At 35.6% G+C, this 14853-nt stretch overlaps 1 pseudogene; it reads right to left on the bottom strand.

Annotated features, from left to right (window-relative positions):
* The window catches only part of LOC135629620 (alpha-N-acetylglucosaminidase-like), a 74846-nt pseudogene that overhangs the window by 30797 nt on the left and 29196 nt on the right, over positions 1–14853 (bottom strand).

The raw sequence follows: 14853 nt of genomic DNA, 5'->3' as shown, positions 1-14853 counted from the left end.
AATAAGATCGAAAAATAGCTCACCACCAAGTTAAAATCACAAAGGGATACAGAAAGTTCACCACCCCAAGGATTATAAACGCGAATACAAAAATGAAAACAAAAGACTCACCACTCAAGGATGCATCCAAGAGATACAGAGTTTAAGGGAGTATTCCGAGAGAGCTTCTGCCAAAATATTATTAATTTCTAAAGTCCTTTCTAAGCCCTAAACACAAAAATAAGTACTAGTGCATGAAACAACCCTTCATGTATAGGGAATTTCGAAATTAAGTGTTTTACAACTGCTAACCAACTCCTTTAATGCATTCCTTGGTCATGAAGAAAAGCACCTTGAAACAGTTTTAACTTTGTGTAGGGAATATGCTGATGAGCTGTCATATTTGAGTGGGCTGAGTTTAAGATTGTAAGGCAACATTGTTGGCTAAAAAAATTCCCATATCATTAGCAAGATCCATATGATCAGATTGTAGTAAATTAGATACTCTCGTGGCACGGTGCGCAAAAAAACGATCGAACCTTGACATTGCAAAAACTTTATAACTATCACGTTGTTTTTTTTTAGCTATGCTCGTACGATATCCCATAGACAAATATGTTTGGAATGATCAATTTTTTGAATTTTCGAGACAGTGCGTAAAAAACCGTTCCAACATTGACTTTATGCAAAATTTATGATTGTAAGTTTGTTTCTGAAACCAAGCTTATACAACTTCCTTAGGTCTAATATGTTGAAAATGGTTAATATTCTGAATTTTCAAGATTATGCGTAAAAACTATTTGAACCTTGACTTTGCGCAAACTTTATGACCGTTACTTTTTTTTGCGAAAACTTGCTTATACAACTTCCATAGGTCTAATATGTTAGGCATAATCAATATTTTGAATTTTTGAGATGGTGCTAAAAAAACTGATCGAACCTAGACTTTACGCAAACTTTATGATCGTAAGTTTTTTTGTGAAACCAGGCTCATACAACTTCCATAATGCTAATATACAGGGAATGGTCAAAATTTTGAATTTTTAAGATGGTGCGCAAAAAACCTATTGAACCTTGACTTTGCGCAAACTTTATTTACATAAGTTTTTGTGAAACCATGCACAACCGACTATGCCAGGGCAAATAAGTTGATAATCATCAATTTTTTGAATTTCGAGACTGCGCAAAAAATCGATTAAACCCCGACTTTGTACAAATTTTATGACGACCATGTTTTCTTGTGAAACTAAGCTTATACAACTTTCCGAAAGCAAATATAAGGGGAATGGTCAATATTATAAATTTTTTAGAGGGCCCACAAGAAAACAATCGAATCTCGGCTTTGGAAAAACTTTATGAGCGTCATATTTTTTTGCAAAACTAAACTTATACAACTTCCCTTGGGCAAATATGTTGGGAATGGTCAATATTTTAAATTTTTGAGATGGTGCACAACAAACCAATCGAACCTCGCCTTTGCATAAACTTTATGACCGTCTTATTTTTTCCTTGAATCCAGGCTTATACAACTTCCCTAGGGCTAATATCCTAATGATCGATAGTTCTCTGCTAGAAAAGAGGTAGGGAGGCGACCCTTGCGATAGGCGGCGAGAAGCGACTAAGAACAAGGGCACCTCGCGGGCAGCACACACTCCCGTGCCCTCAATGGCGAGTGTGAGGGCGACTTGGGGCATGGGCGATGGTTGCTTCTTCCTAGGGCTACCTACTTGGCTCGTACAAATTTTCTTGGGCTAATATGTTGGGAATGGTCAATATATTGACTTTTTGAGATGTGCGCAAAAAATCATTCAAACCTCAACTTTGTGCAAACTTTATAACCGTCACATTTTTTTTACGAAACCAAGCTTATACAACTACCCTAAGGTTAATATGTTGGGAATGGTCAATAAAATTTAGAGATGGTATATAAAAAACCGATTGAACCTCGACTTTGCACAATCTTTATGACCGTTATGTTTTTCCGTAAAACCATTCTCATAGGATTTCCCTATGGCAAATAAGTTGGGAATGATCAATTTTTTGAATTTTTGAGATAGTGGACAAAGAACCTATCAAACCTTGACTTTGTGCAAAATTTATAATTGCCATGTTTTTTTACGAAGCCTAGTATTTACGACTTCCCGAAAGCAAATATATTGGGAATGGTCAATATGTTAAAATTTTGAAAGTGAAAACAAAAAACTGATCGAACCTTGACTTTTTGACCGTCACATCTTTGTTAGGATCAAGTAGGCACTAAGAGGGGGGGGGGGGGGGGGGGGTGAATTAGTGCAGCGGAAAAATTACCGATTTCAAAAACCTTCGTTTCGTTTAAACCCAATTCTGACGAAAACCGTTTCGTAAAGATATTAACTTGAAAGCGTATAGGAGCATAGTGAAAGCAATAAGAAGGTAAAGCAGTTTGCAGTAAAGGTAAATTACTCAAAACGAAATGCAAACAAGATTTTTATAGTGGTTCGGTCATCGTGACCTACATCCACTCCAGATTCCTCTTCTATCGAGGCCACCGGCTTCCACTACCGATCTTTCAATAGGCAAAGATCAACTACCCTTTTACACCCCTATTCTCCTTTTCACTGGTTTAGGAGACAGCCTTTACAAGCACACCCTCCTCCCTAAACAGAATTCTAAAGTTAGAACTATAGGAGGGTTTTTCTCAAGTGATTACTACAACATTTTCTCACTTTTAAACTCTTTGTGCTTGTGTATGTTAACTAGGGATGAGAGAGGTATTTATAGGCCTCAAGTGGATTCAAACTTTGAGCCTAAAAATATCTCATCCAGGGTTTCCCGGGTACCGACGGTACCACTGCCTGTGCTAGGCGGTACCACCGCCTGCAACACTGACACTAGGTGGTACCATCGCCTAATCTGGCGATACTACTGCTTGGAAGACTGTGTCTGGGTGGTACCACCGAGTCTCGGAGACTATGCCACGACGGTTTCACCCGTTGGGTCACTATTTGGCCTTTCACTTGGCCCAACACAAGCCAAACTTGGTTTCTTTCGACATTTAAGGCATACACTAAGCATATCAGATCCAATTAGTCTAGGTTTCTTTCGACAAGCTTCCGGCGATCTTCCGGCGAACTTCCGATGATCTCTCGGTAATATTCTAGCGGACTCCCAGCAAGCTCATGGACTTCATGACGATCTTCTTGGCAAGTTCCGATGAGCTTCTTTCGCAAGCTCCTGGACTTCTCTGTCAATTCCGGCAGAACTTCCGACGAACGTTCGAACTTCCTACGAACTCTCGAACTCCTAACGAAATCTCGTTCTTGACTCCGATACTTTATTTTGCTTTATGCCTTGATCACTATCGTAGTTAATCCTGCACAAATAAAACCTACTTTGATCTAGATAATTATTACAAAGCTTGAATCATATTGTCCGGCATGTCATTGGTTTATCGACGCTTCGTCCGATTCTTCGATGCATCATCCTCTCTTATGGCCTTTTGTCCAATCGGCCAATTGACCTCCGCAACTCCAATTTCGTTGGTACAAATTCCGCTCTTCTTGGTCCGATGCCCGAACTCATGGCTCGAAGCTTTCTATCGATATGTCAACCGATCCTTCGGTTCGACATCCAATCTTCTGACATGTTTCTCTCTGGCCCAACATGATTCTTCCTGCTTTAATTATCTCTCCTTGATCGAAGCTTCTTGCGTCACTCAAAACGCAAATCAATATCATAAACACTATCAATTGATTTCATTATCAAAATCCCAGATACAATAATCTTTTGGCAAAACCCAGCTTAAACAACTTCCCTAGAGTTAGTATGTTTTGAATGGTCAATATTTCGAATATTCGAGACGATGCACAAAAAACTAATCGAACCTTGACTTTGTGCAAACTTTGTAAACGAAAATTTTATGACCGTTACTTTTTTTGCAAAAACTGGCTTATACAACTTTCATAGGTCTAATATGTTGAGCATAATCAATATTTTAAATTTTTGAGATGGTGCTCAAAAATTCGACCGAACCACGACTTTACACAAACTTTATGATTGTCTTTTTTTTTGCGAAACCATTCTCATAGAACATCCGTAGAGCAAATATGTTGGAAATGATCAATTTTTTGAATTTTTGAGATGGTGCACAAAGAACCTATCGAACCTTGATTTGCACAAAATTTATGACTACCGTGTTTTTTTACGAAGCCCATCATATACGACTTCTCGAAGGCAAATATATTGGGAATGGTCAATATTTTGAATTTTTGATAGGGAGCTCAAAAAACCGATCGAACCTTGACGCTTTTCAAACCTGATGACCGTCATATCTTTTGGTAAAACTTAGCTTAAACAACTTCCCTAGAGCTAATATGTTTGGAATGATCAATATTTCGAATATTCGAGATGGTGCACAAAAAATTATCGAACCTCGACTTTGCGCAAACTTTGTAACTATCATATTTTTTTTGCAAAACCAAGCTTAAACAACTTCCATGGAGCTAATACGTTGGGAATGGTCAATATTTTGAATTTTCTAGATGGTCCGCAAAAAACCAATCGAACTTCTATTTTCTGCAAAGTTTATGAATGTCATGCTTTTTCCGAAACTATGCTTATACTTACTAACCTAGGGTAAATATGTTGAGAGTGATTAATTTTTTGAATTTTTGATATGGTGCGTAGAAACTGATCGAACCTCAACATTGCAAAAACTTTAAAACTATCATGTTTTTTTTTTTTTGAAACTATGCTAGCACGACATCTCATGGACAAATATGTTTGGAATGATCAATTTTTTGAATTTTCGAGACGGTGCATAGAAAACTGATCCAACATCGACTTTATGCAAAATTTATGACTGTAAGTTTGTTTATAAAACCAAGCTTATACACAAAAACTATCTTGGGTATTTTGAATTTTCAAGATGATGCACAAAAACTGTTCGAACCTCGATTTTGCGTAACTTTATGACCGTTACTTTTTTTACGAAAATTGGCTTATACAACTTCCATAGGTCTAATATGTTGGGCATTATTAATATTTTGAATTTTTGAGATTGTGCTAAAAAAAAAAGATCGAACCTCGACTTTGCACAAACTTTATGATTGTCTTGTTTTTTTGCGAAACCAGGCCCTTACAACTTCTATAATGCTAATATGCAGGGAATGATCAATATTTTGAATTTTTGAGATGGTGCATAGAAAACCAATTGAACCTTTACTTTGCGCAAACTTTATGACTGACATAATTTTTTTTGAAACCATGCACAAACGACTTCGCCAAGGCAAATAAGTTGATAATGATCAATTTTTTGCATTTTTGAGACTGCGTAAAAAACCGATCAGACCCCGACTTTCCACAAACTTTATAACGGCCATGTTTTCGTGTAAAACTAAGCTTATACAACTTCCCAAAAGCTAATATATGTGGAATGGTCAATATTGTAAATTTTTTAGAGAGTCCACTAGAAAACAATCGAATCTCGGCTTTGAGCAGTCTTTATAACCGTCATTTGTTTTTGCGAAACTAAGCTTATAAAACTTCCCTTGGATAAATGTGTTGGGAATGGTCAATATTTTAAATTTTCGAGATAGTGCACAAAAAACTAATCGAATCTCGGCTTTGGGCAGTCTTTATAACCGTCATATTTTTTTCGTGAATCCAGGCTTATACAACTTCCCTAGGGCTAATATCCTAATGATCAATAGTTCTCCACCAGAGAAGAGGCAAGGAGGTGACCCTTGTGATAGGCAACGAGAAACGACTAAGGGCAAGGGCACCTCGTGGGCAGCACGCACTCCTGTACCCTCAATGGCTATTGCGAGGGCGACCTGGGGCAGGGGCGATGGTTGCTTCTCCCTAGGGCTACCTACTTGGCTCATACAAATTTTCTTGGGCTAATATGTTGGGAATGGTTAATATTTTGATATTTCGAGATGGTGCGCAAAAAATCATTCGAATCTCAACTTTGCGTAAACTTTATAACCGTCACATTTTTTTTACGAAACCAGACTTATACAACTTCCCTATGACTAATATGTTAGGAATGGTCAGTAAAATTTGGAGACAATGCATAAAAAATCGATTGAACCTTGACTTTGTGCAAGCTTTATGACCATCATGTTTTTCCATGAAACCATTCTAATAGGATTTTCCTAGCGTAAATATGTTAGGAATGATCAATTTTTTGAATTTTTGAGATGGTGAACAAAGAACTTATCAAACCTTGACTTTACATAAAATTCATGACTGCCACGTTTTCTTACGAAGCCCAGCATATACGACTTCCCAAGGCAAATAAACTGGGAATGGTTAGTATTTTAAATTTTTAAGAGGGAGCACAAAAAACCGATCGAACCTTGAAGCTTTGCAAACCTGATGATATTTTTAGAATGGTCAACATTTCGAATATTTCGAATACGTTTAGAATGGTCAACATTTCGAATATTTGAGTCGGTGCACAAAAAACTGATCGAACCTCGGCTTTGCACAAACTTTATCACCGTCATATTTTTTTTGCAAAACCAAGCTAAACCAACTTCCATGGAGCTAATATGTTGGGAATGGTCAATATTTTGAATTTTCGACCAATCAAACTTCGATATTCCGTAAAGTTTATGACTGTCACGTTTTTTTCCGGAACTATGCTTATACTGACTACCCTAGTGCAAATATGTTGGGAGTAATCAATTTTTTGAATTTTTGAGACGGTGCGTAAAAAATCGATCGAACCTCGACATTGCAAAAACTTTATAACTATCACGTTTATTTTCTGAAACTATGCTTGTACGACAGCTTATAGACAAATATATTTGGAATGATCAATTTTTTGAATTTTCAAGACGGTGCGTAGAAAACCGATCCAACATCAACTTTATGCAAAATTTATAACTATAAGTTTGTTTCTAAAACCTATCAAACCTTGACTTTGCGCAAAATTCATGGCTACCACGTTTTTTTACAAAGCCCAACTTATACGATTTCACGGAGACAAATATATTGGGAATGGTCAATATTTTAAATTTTTTAGAGGGAGCACAAAAAACCGATCGAACCTTGAAGCTTTGCAAACCTATGACCGTCACGTCTTATAGCAAAACCCAGTTTAAACAACTTCCCTACAGGTAATATGTTTGGAATGGTCAATATTTCAAATATTCGAGACGGTGCACAAAAAACTGATCGAACCTTGACTTTGCGCAAACTTTATAACCGTCACATTTTTTTACAAAACCAAGCTTAAACAACTTCCATGGAGCTAATATGTTGGGAATGGTCAATATTTTGAATTTTCGAGATGGTGCACAAAAAACCAATCGAACTTCGATTTTTTGCAAAGTTTATGACTGTCACGATTTTTCCAAAACTATGCTTATACAGACTACCGTAGGGAAAATATGTTTGGAGTGATCAATTTTTTGAATTTTTAAGATGGTGTGCAAAAAACCGATCGAATCTCGACATTGCAAACACTTAATAAATACCACGTTTTTTTTTTTTAAACTATGCTCGTACAACAGCTCATGGACAAATATGTTTGGAATGATCAATTTTTTGAATTTTCGAGACGGTGCGTAGAAAACCGATCCAACATCAACTTTACGCAAAATTTATGACTGTAAGTTTGTCTCTAAAACCAAGCTTATACAACTTCCTTAGGGCTAATATGTTAAGAATGGTTAATATTTTGAATTTTCAAGATGGTGCGCAAAAACTATTCGAACCTCGACTTTACACAAATGTTATGACCATTATTTTTTTTGCGAAAACTGACTTATACAACTTCCATAAGTCTAATACATTATGCATGATCAATATTTTGAATTTTTGAGATGGAGCTAAAAAAACCTACCGAACCTTGACTTTGCACACACTTTATGATCGTAATGTTTTTTTACGAAACTAGGCTCATACAACTTCTATAATGCTAATATGCTGGGAATGGTCAACATTTTGAATTTTTGAGATGGGGCGCAGAAACCAATTGAACCTTAACTTTGTGCAAACTTTATGACTTACATAATTTTTTGTGAAACCATGCACAAACGACTTCGCTAGGGCAAATAAGTTGATAATGATCAATTTTTTGAATTTTTGAGACTACGCAAAAAACCGATCAAACCCCGACTTTGCACAAACTTTATGACGACCATGTTTTCTTACGAAAGTAAGCTTATACAACTTCTCGAAAGCTAATATATGAGGAATGGTCAATATTGTAAATTTTTTAGAGGGTCCATAAGAAAACAATTGAATCTCAACTTTGGACGATCTTTATGATAGTTATTTTTTTTTTGCGAAACTAAGCTTATACAAATTCCTTTAGGCAAATATGTTAGGAATGGTCAATATTTTAAATATTCGAGATGGTGCACAAAAAACCAATCGAACCTCGACTTTGCAGAAACTTTCTAACGGTCATATTTTTTCCGTGAATCCAAGCTTATACAACTTCCCCAAGGCTAATATCCCAATGATCGATAGTTCTCTGCCAGAGAAGAGGCCGGGAGGCGACCCTTACAATAGGCGACGAGAAGCGACTAAGGGCAAAGGGCACCTCACGGGCAACACATGCTCCCGTGCCCTCAATGGCTAGTGCGAGGGCGACTTAGGGCAGGGGTAATGGTTGCTTCTCCCTAGGGCTACCTACTTGGCTTGTACAAATTTTCTTGAGCTAATATGTTGGGAATGGTCAATATTTTAACTTTTCGAGATGGTACGAAAAAAATTATTCGAACCTCAACTTTGCGCAAAGTTTATAACCTTCACATTTTTTTTGCAAAACTAAGCTTATACAACTTCCTTAAGGCTAATATGTTAGGAATAGTCAATATTTTATAATTTGGAGATGGTGCGTAAAATACCGATTGAACCACGACTTTCCGCAATCTTTATGACCGTCATGTTTTTCCGTGAAACCATTCTCATAGGACTTCCCTAGGGCAAATACATTGGGAATGATTAATTTTTTGAATTTTTGAGATTGTTAACAAAGAACCTATCAAACCATGACTTTGTGTAAAATTTATGACTGCCACGTATTTTTACGAAGCCCAGCATATACGACTTCCTGAAGGCAAATATATTGGGAATGGTCAATATTTTAAATTTTTGAGAGGAAGGGCAAAAACCCTATCGAACCTTGACTCTTTGCAAACCTGATCACCATCATGTCTTTTGGCAAAACTTAGCTTAAACAACTTCCCTAGAGCTAATATGTTTGGAATGGTCAATATTTCAAATAAATCGAGACGTTGCATAAAAAACTGATCGAACCTCGACTTTGCGCAAACTTTATAACCGTCACATTTTTTTTGTAAATGGCCAATATTTTAAACTTTCGAGATGGTGCGCAAAAAACCAATCGAACATTAACACGGGATTGTCTAATTTGCTACAATCTAATCATATGGACCTTACTGATGAAATGGTATTTTTTTAAGCCAACAATGTTGCCTCATAACCTTAAACTCAGCCCACTCAAATATGACAGCTCATCAGCATATTCCCTACATAAAGATAAAGTTGTTTCATGGTGCTTTTATTCATGACCAAGGAATGCATTTAAGGAGTTGGTTTGCAGTGGTAAAACACTTAATTTTTGAAATTCCTTATGCATGAATGGTTGTTTCATGCACTAGTACTTATTTTGGTGTTTAGAGCTTAGAAAGGACTTTTAAAACTGATAATATTATGGCAGAAGCTCTCTTGAAGTACTCACAAAAACTGTATCTCTTGGATGCATCCTTAAGTGTTGAGTTTTTTATTTCAGTTTTATATCCTCGTTTATAATCCTTAGGGTGGTGAACTTTCTATATCCCTTTGTGATTTTAACTTGGTGGTGAGCTATTTTTCGATCTTATTTAAGTTTTATCGTGAGTTCGTTCTTTTTCTATCCAAAACACTCATTCTAGCAAATACAACTGTACTGCGACTTTTCTTCGAGAGTTCATTCCTCATCTACAGTGACTTTTCTAATCAAAATACTCATTCAAGCAAATATAGCTCTGCTATCGGTTTTCTATCAAAATCTATTCTGCTTTATCACCCTATTCTGCATCACCCTCGGTATCAGTTTGGTATCAGAGCTAAAGGTTAGAGATAATGCAAGGCGGAATGAAAAAGATATAATTGGTGAAGGTGGTTGCCATGAAGATGATGCTGAGTCATTGAGGCTACAACTACGAAGATTGCTGCGTAGTCTACAAGAAAAAAATGAAATAATCGAAGAACTTCAAAGTAGACACAACCAGCATGAAAATGATGTCCATGAATTTACTTCTGATAATAATACACCTCCTCATCCAAGGGAGTCGAGAAGATTCCGAGCAAGACATGGTGTCCAAAACGAGTGGAAGAACAAATACAACCCAAGATTGGATATTCCAGAGTTTAAAGGTAAAATTAATGTTGATGACTTTATTGATTGGCTTAATAATGATTTCATTGTAATTTAACCAATATTGGGTCAATTTTATGTATTTAATCCAATATTAAGATGATTAACATATTTATAATGGCAAGGTGAGATTCATTACAAATAATCACAGCTTGTTATTTTAAATTCGATGGAAATTAGGGCTAATCGTAGCTTATTAATTTAATAAATTTTTATAGGAACATTACACCAAAGGAATAGGTATATGATAATGCTTAGGATCATGCCTACTGTTTGGACAACAACCGTCATCATTAGCGGTGCGAACATTGTGACTACACTGGTCGGGATAGAGGAATCACTCGGTTGAAGCAACATTTGACCTATAGCTATCCCAATATTGTAAAATGCAAAAAGATTTCAACGAAGATCCATTAATTATTTAAAAATAAGCTACAATAGGTAAGCAATGATACAATTCAAAAAAAAGCCAAGGAATAGGAAGAATACATACATGCTACGTAGGAACAGTTTTATGATGAATACGAGGGTCATAGCGATGATATCAATACGGATCTTGGCACTAGTACTCGTGCATCACTACAGTATCAATACATGTACCATACATACCATCAAGGATTTTAATTTTGAATAATACCACCCGTACCGGGTGGTACGTACTGGTACGTTGACCAACCGCTACCAGCCAATATCGTCGATTGGGGCTGTTTCTGCTACCACCCTAAATCAATCGATGACGATCGATTTCGACTGTCGCCGCCTGCTATCGGGTGGTATTAGCTGAGGTAGAAGAAAGAAGGGGGAGAAGAAAAGGGAGAACCTAGAGATCCGATGCCGCTCTCCCTCGATGATCCCGATCCATCGCAGCCCTCCCTCGTCGGACGCCGCAAATGAGATGTCACCTCCTCCTCATCTAAGGCGAAGAGGCATCGGCATCATCGGCAATAACTCCTCATCCGTGCGGGGAGAAGAAGCCTCAACGACGTCGTGGGGAGAAAAAACCGAGCATCGTGGAGGCAACATTTCTTCTCCCCACATGGGCAGAAGAAACGAGGCGATGAGGCGGCGACATCGCCTCGTCACCCTTTTTTTCATGGGGAGAAGGAAACCTCGGTTTCTTGTACCAACGCGAGCAAGAAATTACTTTTTATATATGTATGTATGTATATATATGTGTATATATGTGTACCATATCGATGCATAATCGATACACTAGTACAGATCGATACAACGAACCTTGCTTGTACCATATCCCAACTGAGATGGTCTTTTCACATAAGTTACATATGATTTTACTTCTATTGTTTTCAAGTTTTATAGCATACTCTTCAAATATTTGATTGATTTCTAGGAGCATTTTTTTCCCTCTTAAAACTAGACATTTTGATAAAAGAACAATAAAAACTATAAAATAAGCATATAAAAGTAAGTACAATAAACAATTATAATTGTTATTTCATGCAACAAATGAAAAGATAATACATTACAATTGTAATTAATTATTCATGAAAATGACAAAAGGAGAATCTATAATAGAGCTACTAAGTTTAAATCAAATGATGACAAAGCACCGATAGCCTTTATATGTAAAATGATTGGTTACATGATGTATGCTCCTATGCTTCTTACTAAATTTTCCAAAGATTGAAATATCGTACCGTACCAGAGTTTCGACATTCACTCGGTACGGTACGATACTGTATACCGAGTGATATACCGTTCGGTGTGTGTGTGTGTGTATATATAACAAAATAAAAATTCAACGATATTGCCTCTCTCTTCTCCCTAGGCGAGGCGACGTCGCCCCGCATTGGAGAAGGGAAACGTGACGCGACATCGCCTTTTATAATATATATATATATATATATATATATCGCCTAGTAACGGGCGGTCCGTGTATTGGTCTGTTGACGAACCGGTACGTACCGATCGTACTGGGTGGAATTATTTGAAATTGAAGACCTTGAAATTTTCTATATCTATAAAAGATTGGTTACATAAATTTGATCACCCTAATGTCGGTTACAACTCATATTGCAAACAAGAACATCTTTGGTTACATAAAAATAACGCATCACATATATCAATGTGATTTATATTGATATATAGGTGAGTGTATGAAATTGAAGACCTTGAAATTTTCTATATCTATAAAAGATTGGTTACATAAATTTGATCACCCTAATGTTGGTTACAACGCATATTGCAAACAAGAACATCTTTGGTTATATAAAAATAACTCATCACATATATCAATGTGATTTATATTGATATATAGGTGAGTGTATGTATGTATAAGTATGTGTATACACATACATATATCAATGTGATTTATATTGATATATATGTATGTATATGTACATATATATATACACACACACACATATATATATATATATATGTGTGTGTGTGTATATGTGTATATATGTATATATGTGTGTGTGTGTGTGTGTGTGTGTTTATGTATATGTATATATATGTAAATATATATGTATTGTGCATACATATATATACACACACACATATGTATACATATTAATATGTATATATATACACACAAATATAAATATATATGTATATATATGTGTATATATATATATATATATTTGTATATATATATGTATATATGTATATATGTGTAAATATATGTGTATACATGTATAAACATAACGTACCGTACCGAACTGAACTCGATACTCTAGTACGGTACGAAATTACGAACCTTGCATATAATATAAATATATATATATATACACACACATATATATATGTATATTTATATATATGTATGTATATACATATATTTATATATATATGTATATATATATATATATGTATATGTGTAAATGTATTATATGTATTTAAATACATATACACATATACATATATACATATACGTATATACATATATATACATATATGCATATACATATACATGTATATGCATATATGTATATATGTATATATATATGTATATATATGTATATCCATATATACATATATACATATACATGTATATGTATATATGAAAAAGAAAAGCCTAATTTCTGTAGTAGAATCTGACTGTTTTAGGGATCCAGGAAAAAGATGCAACCTCATAACCCACGATATGTATATATGTATATATATGCATATACATATATATACAGAGATATATGTGTATATATATACATATTAATATATAGATATATACATATACACATATAGATATATATATATATATGTATATATATACAAGGTTTGCAACACCGAATGATACCGCCGGTACTGGGCGGTATGTATCGGTCCATCAACAGACCGGTACACGAACCATCCTTTACCAAGCGGTAGTGTCGATTAAGGCTATTATCATCGACGGTGACCAAAGGAGAAGAAAGAGGGAGTCGACGGTGACCGAGGGAGAAGAAAGAGGGAGAAGAAGAGGCAAAAGGGGAAGAAAGAAATAGGAAAAACAAGAAAAAAAAGGAGAATCTGAGATCGACGTCGCTATCCTCATCTACGGTGACTTCTCATCCGCGCACGGGGAGAAGAGTATCGACATCGCGAGGCAAAGCGAGGCGATACCTCAGCGAAATTTCTTTTTTTCTGCGACGTCACCTCAGCAACATCGCAAAAAAAAATTTTTTTTTTTTCTACGACGCTACCTAAGAGAGGCAACGTCGCAAAACTTTTTTTTTCCTACGATATCGCCCGAGAAGAGAGGTGACATCGCCTCGGCGATGGTGCCCCGCGTGGGGAGAAGAGAGGTATACCGAGTAGTTTACCTCTTTTATATATATATATATATATATATATATATATATATATATATATATATATATATATATATATATATACCGAGCGATATACCGAAATATACCGCTTGGTATACAGTACTGTACCGTATCGAGCAAATCTCGAAATTCCGATACGATACAAAATTTCAATCGTTGTATATTTATTTATTTATTTATTTATATTTATATATGAGAAGAATAACATCAAATTAAGTTACGAAGACAAAAAACACCTGGTAAAGAAAAGGACCACTTCTGCTGTTGAAGAGCTAACACTAAGTTCTCCAGTAGGAATATTTGTGCTATGTTATATTTTCTTTGTTAGTAAGGCTTGATTATAAGAATTGTATTAGCAGTATCTGCATTACCCATGGATATGCTCAGTCCTTGGAATTAACATAAGAGCTTGCATATAAAAGAAATTACTAGCAGCATGAATAAAGGTTTCTCAGAAGATGGAAAGAGAAATGTACCAATTGTATATGTGACTTCTCCTGCCATATTCTGCAGAATAAGTGAACATTGTTTCAAATCTTAAATGAGTAATTTGTTGCATTACTGGAGGAAGGTCACAATTAAATTTAATCAATTTATGGATTATAATATTATCTTCTGCGATGACATGAAAGGGTACATAATTTCTCAGAAAACATTAAAATATGACAGTGGTGGATGCAACCCTTACGAAAAAGAAAAAGCAAGTATACCAGAAAAGAT

The sequence above is a fragment of the Musa acuminata genome, chromosome BXJ3-1 (assembly GCF_036884655.1).
Source record: "Musa acuminata AAA Group cultivar baxijiao chromosome BXJ3-1, Cavendish_Baxijiao_AAA, whole genome shotgun sequence".
Classification (NCBI taxonomy): Eukaryota; Viridiplantae; Streptophyta; class Magnoliopsida; order Zingiberales; family Musaceae; genus Musa; species Musa acuminata.
This window is presented reverse-complemented; position numbering and strand designations above follow the sequence as displayed.